Source organism: Leucoraja erinacea, unplaced genomic scaffold (genome assembly GCF_028641065.1).
Source record: "Leucoraja erinacea ecotype New England unplaced genomic scaffold, Leri_hhj_1 Leri_748S, whole genome shotgun sequence".
Classification (NCBI taxonomy): Eukaryota; Metazoa; Chordata; class Chondrichthyes; order Rajiformes; family Rajidae; genus Leucoraja; species Leucoraja erinaceus.
The window spans coordinates 3,770-15,852 of record NW_026576672.1 but is presented as its reverse complement, the minus strand read 5'-3'; the positions used below and the strand labels follow the sequence as shown (position 1 = coordinate 15,852).

The window sequence follows — 12,083 nt, the reverse complement described above, 5'->3', positions numbered from 1 at the left end:
GGGATCTCAAGTCAAGTCAAGTCAAGTCAAGTTTATTTGTCACATACACATACGAGATGTGCAGTGAAATGAAAGTGGCAATGCTCGCGGAACAACAAAACAACCAAACAAATTATAAACACAATCATAACACACATATTATTTTACATAATAAATAATAGAAGGAAAAACGTTCTGTACAGTTAGTCCCTGGTGAGAAAGGCGTTTACAGTCCGAATTGCCTCTGGGAAGAAACTCCTTCTCAACCTCTCCGTTCTCACTGCATGGCAACGGAGGCGTTTGCCTGACCGTAGCGGCTGGAACAGTCCGTTGCAGGGGTGGAAGAGGTCTCTCATGATTTTGTTTGCTCTGGAGTTGCACCTCCTGTTGTATAGTTCCTGCAGGGGGGTGAGTGAAGTTCCCATAGTGCGTTCGGCCGAACGCACTACTCTCTGCAGAGCCTTCTTGTCCTTGGCAGAGCAATTCCCAAACCAGATGGTAATGTTCCCGGACAAGATGCTTTCCACCGCCGCTGCGTAGAAGCACTGGAGGATCCTCGGAGACACTCTGAATTTCCTCAATTGCCTGAGGTGGTAAAGGCGCTGCCTTGCCTTACTCACCAGTGCTGAGGCGTGTGATGACCATGTCATATCCTCAGAGATGTGGACTCCCAGATATTTAAAACAGTTCACCCTATCCACAGGATCCCCATTTATACTCAATGGAGTGTACGTCCTCGGATGATGTGCCCTCCTAAAGTCCATGATCAGCTCCTTTGTTTTTTTGATGTTCAAGAGGAGGCTGTTCTCCTGGCACCAGAGTGCTAGATCAGCCACCTCCTCCCGGTAGGCCCTCTCATCATTGTCTGAGATCAGGCCCACCACCACAGTGTCATCAGCAAACTTAATTATTGAATTGGAGCTGAACCTAGCCACACAGTCATGTGTGTACAGGGAGTACAATAGGGGGCTGAGGACGCAACCCTGGGGCGATCCTGTGCTCAGGGTGAGGGACTTCGATGTATTCCCTCCCATCTTGACTACCTGGGGCCTGGCGGTGAGAAAGTCCAGGACCCAGGCACACAGGGAGGTGTTGAGCCCCAATTCCAGTAGCTTCCCGGCCAGTCTGGTGGGGACTATCGTGTTGAAGGCTGAACTGTAGTCTATGAACAGCATCCTCACGTAGCCCCCCTTCTGGCTGTCCAGATGGGAGAGAGCGGTGTGCAAGACCTGGGAGACCGCATCGTCCGTGGACCTGTTCGGACGGTATGCAAACTGCAACGGGTCCATGTTCCGAGGGAGGAAGGCGCAGATGTGATTCTTCACCAGCCTCTCAAAGCATTTCATGACTACCGAGGTAAGGGCCACCGGACGGTAGTCATTCAGACAGGCTGGGGAGGCATTTTTTGGTACCGGTACAATGATGGATTTTTTGAAGCAGGCAGGGACCACGGACTTGTCCAGGGAGAGGTTGAATAACGTAGTGAGCACTGGAGCTAGCTGCGTAGCACAGGACTTGAGTACTCGCCCCGAGATGCCATCGGGGCCTGCAGCTTTTCTTGTGTTCACCCGTGTCAGTGCCCTCCTCACGTCGTGCTCGGACAGCGAGAATGTGTGTCTTATAGAAACTTACAAAATTCTTAAGGGGTTGGACAGGCTAGATGCAGGAAGATTGTTCCCGATGTTGGGGAAGTCCAGAACTAGGGGTCACCGTTTAAGGATAAGAGGGAAATCTTTTAGGACCGAGATGAGGAAAACTTTTTTTACACAGAGTGGTGAATCTGTGGAATTCTCTGCCACAGAAGGTAGTTGAGGCCAGTTCATTGGCTATATTTAAGAGGGAGTTAGATGTAGCCCTTGTGGCTAAAGGGATCAGGGGGTATGGAGAGAAGGCAGGTATGGGATACTGAGTTGGATGATCAGCCATTATCATATTGAATGGCGGCGCAGGCTCGAAGGGCCGAATGGCCTACTGCTGCACCTATTTTCTATGTTTCTATGCTTCCTGATCTGGGTGAACTTCATAGAAAAGGAAGTACGGTTCATGTCAAATTTACGCTATGGGAATATTCATGATCCTAAACCAACCGCAACTGTCGAAGGTTCTACCTTTACTAAAACAAAAGGAAGATCAGGACCTAAGGGAAGTAGTTTTGCTACTGCTTTAATACCTGCAGAAACAAAAGGCGAAAATGAAGGAGATACATCTACTGTTAAGCCAAAATGGTTCTGCTTGTCATCCAGCGAGAAGACAGAGGAATGACAAAGAGATGGCCCATGAGGGGGGGCTGTCGATGACTGGTCAGCTTGGACCTTGCATATCATCACAAGAATGGACACCGCATTCTCGACAGGGCCAAGGAGGGCTTAGATTAGGAACACTTCTCCATCCGTTTCCCACCACAGATGGCTGACCTGCTGAGTTCTACCGGCACTTTGGAGGGGAGTAGACAGGCGACGTCGCAGGTTTGGACCCTTCTTCGGACTGATGGAGGTAGGGAGAGAGCGGGAAAAAAGAGATGAGGTTGGGACAGACTCCAGGCCTTGATTAGGCGGAGGGGGAGTCTCCTTAATTTGGAAAATTCAATGTTCATGTCATTGGGCTGTAAACTATGAGGTGCTGTTCCTCCAGTTTGCATGTCACCTCACTCTGGCAATGGAGGAGGCCCAGGACAGAAAGACCAGTGTGGGTGGGAAGGAGAGTTAAAATGGTTGGCAACCGGGAGATCCAGCAGGCCTTGGTGGACTGAGCGCAAGTGTAGGGTGAAATGCACGCCTGGTCTAGATACAAGGAACAGCAGATGCTGGTTTACAAAAAGAGACACAATCTCCTGGATTAACTTGCACTTCTGGAGAACATGGACAGGCAACATTCTAGGTCAGGACCCTTCTTCAGACTGCTTTGGGGGTGGAGAAAGTTGGAAAGAAGAGGTGGGAGTGGTCACCTTAGATTCCCATCCCTCTACAGATGCGGCCTGACCCAGAGTTCCTCCACCGCTCTAGAGGGAATGGACAGACGAGTCAGGAACCTTCTTCAGACTGATTGGAGAGGGTTGGGGGGAGGATGCTGGAAGAGAGAGATGGGGGCTGGACAAAGTCTGGCAAGTGATAGGTGGGCACAAAATGCTGGAGTAACTCAGCGGGACAGGCAGCGTCTCTTGAGAGAGGGAATTGGTGACGTTTCAGGTTGAGACCCTTCTTCAGAAGTGATAGGTGGATATAGGTCCCTTGTAGTCAGAATGTAGGTCCCTTGCAGTCAGAAACGGGCGAATTGATCATGGGGCACAAGGATATGGCAGACCAATTGAATAACTAATTTGGTTCTGTCTTCACTAAGGAAGACATAAATAATTTGCCGGAAATAGCAGGGGACCGGGGGACAAATCAGATGGAACTGAGTGAAATCCAGGTTAGCCGGGAAGTGCTGTTAGGTAAATTGAATGGATTCAAGGCCGATAAATCCCCAGGGCCAGATAGGCTACATCCCAGAGTACTTAAGGAAGTAGCCCCAGAAATAGTGGATGCATTAGTGATAATTTTTCAAAACTGTTTAGATTCTGGAGTAGTTCCTGAAGATTGGAGGGTAGCTAATGAAACCCCACTTTTTAAAAAGGGAAGGAGAGAGAAAACGGGGAATTACAGACCAGTTAGTCTAACGTCGGTAGTGGGGAAACTGCTAGATTCAGTTATTAAAGATGGGATAGCAGCACATTTGGAAAATTATGAAATCATTGGACAAAGGCAGCATGGATTTATGAAGGGTAAATCATGTCTGACGAATCTTATAGAATTTTTGAGGATGTAACTAGTAGAGTGGATAAGGGAGAACCAGTGGATGTGTTATATCTGGACTTTCAGAAGGCTTTCGACAAGGTCCCACATAAGAGATTAGTATACAAACTTAAAGCACACGGTATTGATGGTTCAGTATTGATGTGGATAGAGAACTGGCTGGCAGACAGGAAGCAAAGAGTAGGAGTAAACGGGTCCTTTTCACAATGGCAGGCAGAGACTAGTGGGGTACCGCAAGGCTCAGTTCTGGGACCCCAGCTATTTACAATATATATTAATGATGTGGATGAGGGAATTGAAGGCAATATCTCCAAGTTTGCGGATGACACTAAGCTGGGGGGCAGTGTTAGCTGTGAGGAGGATGCTAGGAGACTGCAAGGTGACTTGGATAGGATGGGTGAGTGGGCAAATGCATGGCAGATGCAGTATAATGTGGATAAATGTGAGGTTATCCACTTTGGTGGCAAAAACTGGAAAGTAGATTATTATCTGAATGGTGGACGATTGGGAAAGGGGGAGATGCAACGAGACCTGGGTGTCATGGTACACCAGTCTTTAAAAGTGGGCATGCAGGTGCAGCAGGCAGTGAAGAAGGCGAATGGTATGTTAGCATTCATAGCAAAAGGATTTGAATATAGGAGCAGGGAGGTTCTACTGCAGTTGTACAGGGTCTTGGTGAGACCACACCTGGAGTATTGCGTACAGTTTTGGTCTCCTAATCTGAGGACATTCTTGCCACAGAGGGAGTGCAGAGAAGGTTCACCAGACTGATTCCTGGGATGTCAGCACTTTCATATGAAGAAAGACTGGGTAGACTCGGTTTGTACTCGCTAGAATTTAGAAGATTGAGGGGGGATCTTATAGAAACTTACAAAATTCTTAAGGGGTTGGACAGGCTAGATGCAGGAAAATTGGTCCCGATGTTGGGGAAGTCCAGAACAAGGGGTCACAGTTTAAGGATAAGGGGGAAATCTTTTAGGACCGAGATGAGGAAAACTTTTTTCACACAGTGAGTGGTGAATCTCTGGAATTCTCTTCCGCAGAAGGTAGTTGAGGCCAGTTCATTGGCTATATTTAAGAGGGAGTTAGATGTGGCCCTTGTGGCTAAATGGATCAGGGGGTATGGTGAGAAGGCAGGTACAGGATAGCGAGTTGGATGATCAGCCATGATCATATTGAATGGCGGTGCAGGCTCGAAGGGCCGAATGGCCTACTCCTGCACCTAATTTCTATGCTTCTATAGGTGAGGGAGACACAAGAGACGGCAGATGCTGGAATCTTGTATGGAACACAATTTAGTTAGATGCACAGTGGGACATGGGTTCAAGGGGAAATGATTTAATAGGAATCTGATGGGTATCTTTTTCACACAAAGGGTGGTGGGTGTATGGAGTGAGCTGCCAGAGGAGGTAGTTGATGCTGGGATTATCCCAACGTTTAAGAATCAGTTAAGACACGTACATGGTTGGAACAAGTTTGGAGGTCAAACGCAGACAGGTGGGACTAGTGCAGCTGGGACATGTTGGTCGGTGTGGGCAAGTTAGGCCAAAGGGCCTGTTTCCACACTACGACTCTAACACAAAGTTCTGCAGTAACCTGGCGTGCCAGGCAGCATCTGTGGAGAACATAGATTTCACAGAGTGCAGGATTAACTCAGCGGGTAGGCAGCATCTGTGGGGAACATGGATAGGTGACGTTTCACAGAGTGCTGGAGTAACTCAGCGGGTCAGGCAGCATCTGTGGGGAACATGGATAGGTGACGTTTCACAGTGCTGGAGTAACTCAGCAGGTCAGGCAGCATCTGTGGAGAAAATGGATAGGTGACGTTTCACAGTGCTGGAGTAACTCAGCGGGTAGGCAGCATCTGCGCAGAACATGGATAGGTGACATTTCGGGCTGGGACCCTTCTTCACACTGGCACAATGTTTTTTATTAATATTTTTATTAGAAGCATATACATATCATAACCAAAACACAAGTTGTTTATCAATTACATATTGACACAGCTTCTGTTTATTTTTTAATAGATTTTTTTTAAAGATAGAGCTACAGAATGAATCAAGGGAGAAAAAAATTACAAATAAAAGAAATTACCAATAACACAATTTTGGAGATAGGTCCGTAGATTATAAAGTGTAATTATTCATCCAATCCTGGATTCAAGTTTCAGTCAAGCTTCTGTGCTGGACCAATTTACCCTTTCAGAAAATCAATAAACAGAGACCATATGCTAGTAAATAATTCTGGTTTGTCAATTAAGACAAGTCTAATTTTTTGCCAAGTGTAAGGTCTCAGACATCTCTATAATCCACATTTTAATCGTGGGGGTTGTTGGGTTTACCCCAACATTTTCATATTAATTTTTCCCAATTATTATACTATAATCAAGGAAATTTCTTTGGTATAAGTTTTAAGCTTTGTTCTGAAATTCCTAATATTATTCGTTTTGGATCAGGATCCACTTGGATATTAACAACTTCAGAAATAATTTAAAAAATATCTGTCCAGAAATGTTTAATTTTTGTACAGTTTACAAAAGTGTGTTAGCTTCTAAATATTGACATTTGTCACAGAAAGGAGAAATATTTGGAAAAATTCTATTTAATTTTGTTTTAGAATAGTGCAGTCTATGTAGTACTTTAAATTGTATTAAACAGTGTCTGGCATTTAACGAGCATTGATGTATATGTTGTAAACTTCTCATCTCATATATCTTTAATTATAGGTTGAGCTAGTTCATTTTCTCATGCTTGTCTATATAGTTCCGTCGACGGGACCTCACTATCTAAAAGAATATTATAGATGTGAGATATTAATTTATCTGTGTTAGGATGTTTATTCAAACACTCATCAAGGATATCTGGCTCCCTAGTTCTTTATTCTTGTGTATGTGATTTAACATAATCTCTAAGTTGTAAATATCTAAAAAAATTATTTGAATGTAATCCATAATTCTGTTGTAACTCCTGAAATGAAAGAAAAAAACCTTTTCTGTAAAGGTGTCCCGCCTTTTTAATTCCATAATTTTTCCATTGTACAAAACCTTTATCCAACACAGGTTTAAATGAAGGATTATTTACAATGGGAAGAAGGAGTGATAAATTATCCAATTTTAAAGTCATTTTTAATTGTTTCCATGTTCGTATATCACTATATATTATAGGATTTTCATTATAAGTTTTTTTAATTCAGTTTTGTGGGAGCTAACAGAATCGAACCAATTTCAAAAGGTAAACAATCTTCCTTTTCCATCTTTAACCAATCTGGTTGTTGATCCATATCTTCCAACCAGAAGTTCATATTTTTAATATTAATTGCCCAAAAATAAAAATAAAAATAAAAATTTGGTAAAACTAATCCTCCGTTCATCTTGGATTTATATAAATGTTTTTTATTTATTCTATGATTCTTATAATCCCAAATAAAACAATAGAATCAACAAAAAAAAAAGAATTGATTGAAAAAGGTACAGTATATGTGGAAGGAAAATCATTTTCAGCATCTAACGAGATGACTGCTAAGTCTACATTCGCTATTCTATTTGAATTGAATTTCCTTTATTGTTTGAATATTTATTAAATAATCGTCTCAGATTATAAAATGAATAACGTTTTGAGATAAAACCTGTTTAATTTATGAATCATTAAACTTAATCTGTGGGCTAAAATGTTAGTTAATATCTTCTGATCAGTGTTTAAAAGAGAAATGTCTCTATATGAACCTGGGTCAAGGTCCTTATCCATTTTTGGTATAAGTGTTATTGTTGATTCATTTAAAGTTTCTGGCAGTTTCTGTTGAGTAAAAGCACAATTATATAATGTCTCTAGATGTGGAGAAATCAGGTCATGACATTTTTTATAGAATTCACAGTTTAAGCCATCAGGGCCTGCGACCTTTCCGTTTTTCAAAGATCTAATGGACTCTTCAATATCTTTTACTTATATTTCAGCACCTAATAATTCCCTCTCTTTCAGATCTAAACCTGTAAGATTACATTTCTGTAAAAATGTTTCCATTCTTGCAGGACACTCTGTCGTTTTGGTTGAATAAAGTGTTTGATAATATTGTAAAAATCTGTCATTGGTATCCTTGGGCAATGTTAGTGTTTCTCCCGTATCTGATCTAATCTTATGAATTGTTTTTTCCCCATCCAATTTACGAAGTTGACGAGCAAATAGTTTTTGTGGTTGATCACCAAATTCAAATTGTAGATATTTTGTGTGTTGATAAAGTTTTATGATTTGATCTGAATATATGTGATTTAACATATTTAAGTGCAGCGATTTTATTATGTTTTATCATAGAGGGGGCGGCATCATTCTCTATATCTAATTGCCTTATTTCCATTTCCAATACATGTTGTTTTGCAGGATTATTTTTTATTATGAAAGGCTTGTGAGGAGATTAACGCTCCTCGTACAAATGCTTTGAATGTTTCATAGAGAAGGGAGACAGATGTTTCAGGGCGGTCATTCAACTAGAAAAACATATTAATCTGTGTAATAAGATATTCGTAGCATACTTTATCATTTATAATTTGAGGGTTAAGTCTCCATTGTGTCTGCTTCTCGGTCATTCCATTTAGTTTAATCATGAATGTTAAAAGTGCATCATCCGATATTATATTATGATATTTCGAATTATAAATAAATGGGATAAGTTTAGTCTACTAAAAAGTAGTCTATTCTTGAATAAGTTTTATGTACCGGTGAGTAAAATGAATATTCTCGTTCAGATGGATTTTCGACTCTCCAGACATCTTTGATATTGGTAGTGTTAATGTATGAATTTAGTAATTCACTTGTCTTGGATTTTATTTTCCTTTGTTTTGATGATCTATCTACTTAAGAATCTAATGTACAATTTAAGTCTAATACAATCTAAGTTTTGAAACTTCCTCCTGGGACGACGCTGAAATTGAGCCCGAGGCTTCAGTCAGGCTTACTTCTTCCACCGGTGGTTTAGTCCTACCGGGTTTTCTTGCCTGTCCTTTTGAGGGAGTACGTTGTAACGACATTAAACCACCGGAGTCGCGGTCTGATGACGTCACTCACCCTAAACAGCCTGCCGGTGAATTCTCAGCAGGTCAGTCCCGTTTTTTTCTCCCTTTTTGCTCGGATTTAGCATGGAGCTAGCTGGCGCATGCCTCTACTCCAGCACAGCGCCACCGGAAGTCACACTGGCACAATGTTTACAGATGAGGGGGTGATCGGAAGATGAGTGAAACAAGTGACAGAGGCGAGAGAAAAGAAGGAGATAAAAGGGTGTGAGATAAGGAGAGAGGAATGTATATGCGCAGCTTTAAGGGACATTGGTCAGGTAGTATTTGGCAGGGGAAGGGATGCTCACCACTGTGGGTACGCCGGTGCTGCCACAGGCTGCACATGCAGATGAAACCCTTGCCACATTCAGCGCACACAAAGGGCCTCTCTCTGGTGTGTTTCCGCTGCTGCTCCCACAGCCCCCGTGCGCTCTTGAAATGCTTGCTGCAGTGGGAGCAGCCGCTCGCCGGTGTAGACCCGCCTGTGGTGCCGCAACTCCCGCGAGCTGCCAAACGCCTCACCGCAGTACGGGCAGTTGTAGGGCTAGCCACTGGTGTGCACGTGCTGGTGAGCCAGGGCATGGGAGGCCATGGGAAAGCGCTCTCCACATACCGGGCTGGGGACGGGATAGTCGCCGGCGTGCATCCGCTGGTGGGACAGCAGTCTGGTGGAGCTGGGGAAGCCCTTGCCGCACTGGGCGCAGGTGTAGGGGCGCTCACCAGTGTGGGCGCGCTGGTGCCCCAGCAGGCAACTGGACTGGGTGAAGCCCTTGCCACACTGGGCGCAGGTGAAGGGGCGCTCGCCAGTGTGGATGCGCTGGTGGGACAGCAGGCTGGTGGAGCGGGTGAAGCCCTTGCCGCATAGGGCACAGGTGTAGGGGCGCTCGCCGGTGTGGGTACGCTGGTGGGACCGCAGGCTGGCGGACTGGGTGAAGCCGTTGCCGCACTGGGCGCAGGTGTAGGGGCGCTCGTCGGTGTGGGTGCGGTGGTGCACCAGCAGGTGACTGGACTCAGCGAAGCCCTTGCCGCACTGGGAGCAAGTGTAGGGGCGCTCGCCGGTGTGGGTGCGCAGGTGGGACAGCAGGCCGGAGGAGCGGGTGAAGTCCTTGCCGCACTGGTCGCAGATGTAGGGACGCTCGCCGGTGTGGGTGCGCTGATGAGCATGCAGGCTGTTGGACTGGGTGAAGCCCTTGCCGCAGTCATTGCAAGTGTAGGGGCGCTCGCCAGTGTGGGTGCGCTGATGCTCCAGCAGTGTGTCGGAGCGCGCGAAGCTCTTGTTGCACTGGGTGCAGGTGTAGGGGCGCTTGCCGGTGTGGGTGCGCTGGTGCATTCGCAGCTTGGTGGAGCGGGTGAAGCCTTTGCCGCACTCGCCACAGTTGTAGGGGCGCTCACCGTTGTGGGTGCGCTGGTGCTCCAGTAGGCTGCTGGAGCGGGTAAAGCCCTTGCCGCACAGGGTGCAGGTGTAGGGGCGCTCGCCGGTGTGGGTGTGCTGGTGCACTCAGCAGGTTGCTGGAGTGGGTGAAGCCCTTGCCGCAGTCGCTGCAGGTGTAGGGCCGCTCCCCCGTTGTGCACGTATCTGTGCTCCTTCAGGCGCGTGGACGACTTGAAGCCTTTGCCGCAGTCGGAGCAGGTGAAGGGCCTCTCGTCGGAGTGCACGCGGTTGTGCCGCAGCAGGTTGCTGTTGCATGTGAAGTTCTTGCCGCACTCCGAGCAGTCGAAGGGGCGTTCTCCCGTGTGCACCCGCCGGTGGGTCTCCAGCTCGCTCGGGGTCTGCCAGGCCTTGCCACACACGTCGCACTCATAACGCTTCTCCTTGTTGTGCCCCGTCATGTGGTCCTCCATCGAGGTTCAGCCCCTCGAAGCTCAGCCCGTACACCGTGTAGATGGGGGGGGGGGGCTCACCAGCACCCATGCAGCCCTCAATGGCCGCTCACGTCCCCTTCTCTCAGTCCACAGCAACGGCTCCTAAACCCTGCAGGATGGGAACATAGAGGGTCAACAATCTGGCAAACAGTACATTACTAGCACATATAGGGTGCTTTTATGGTGAAGGAAACCGTTATATAATTCTAAGCGGCACACTGGCCCAGTGGTACAGCTGCTGCCACACCGCCAGAGACCCGGGTTCGATCCTGACTACGGGTGCTGTCTGGGCGAAGTTTGTACGTTCTCCCCTTGACCTGCGTGGGATTTTACTCCGGGTGCTCTGGTTTCCTCCAACATTTCAAAGGCGTGCAGGGTTGTAGATTAATCGGCCTCCGCAAAAATGTGCGTAGGATAGTGCTAGTGTACGGGGTGATCGCTGGTCGGCGCGGACTCCACTGGCCGAAAAGATCTGTTTCCGCGCTGCATCTCTAACCTAAACTAAACCAAAGAAGGGTCTTGACCCAAAATGTCACCCATTCCTCACCCATTCCTTCTCTTCACAGATGCTGCCGGGCCCGCCGAGTTACTCCAGCACTTTGTGTCTATCTTCTCCACAGATGCTGCCCGACCCGCTGAGTTACTCCAGTACTTTGTCAGAGATTCATTGAGTGATACAGTGTTGGAAAGAGGCCCTTCGGCCCAACTCGTACACGCATTCCTAGATCCCTCGGCTCGACACATTCCCCCAGCGCCCCGCCATTCACAGTGAATATCCTGCCCTGGTTTGACACCCTCCCCACTCCCAAATAATGTGAGCTCCTCCCTGTGGCTCCCTGCCCCTTATCCCTGCCGCCTCCTGCTCCTTACCCCCCTTTTCTCCCTCCCCCCACCCCTAAAAAATACGAACCCCCACCTGGCACCCACCCTCTTCCTGGCTCACTTGACCCTCCCCCCTAGTTCTCTGCCCCACCCCATTCATCCACCACAGCACCAAACCCACTCCCCCTTGAATCCCTCCCCCTCCCCTCACCCTTTGCTCTGTTTCCCCCTGCTACTCCCTTCCCCCCTTTTCCAACCCCAGCCTCTCACCCCTCTCCTCCCTGCCCCCTTCCTCTACATTCTCTCTCTCTCCACTCTCTTTCTCTGACCCTCTCCCCTTATTCCTGCCCCTCTGCCTCCCCTTTCAGATATCATTCTCTCTCTCTCTCTCTCTCTCTCTCTCTCTCTCTCTCTCTCTCTCCACCCCCCCCCACTCTCTCTCAGTCAGGAGGCAGAGAGACTGAGAGAGACACACAGAGAGAGCAGAAAGACATCTTACCCCGACTCTCTCTCTGACCTTCGCCACTCTCTCTCTCTTTATCTCTCTCAGTCTCTCTCTGCCTCTCTCTTTCTCTGATTCGCTCTCT

At 46.9% G+C, this 12,083-nt stretch overlaps 1 pseudogene; it reads right to left on the bottom strand.

The window, feature by feature from the left end:
• LOC129694660 (zinc finger protein 850-like) overlaps positions 1-11,443 on the bottom strand; it is a 35,049-nt pseudogene extending 23,606 nt beyond the window's left edge.
• Between the last annotated feature and the right edge of the window lie 640 nt (positions 11,444-12,083).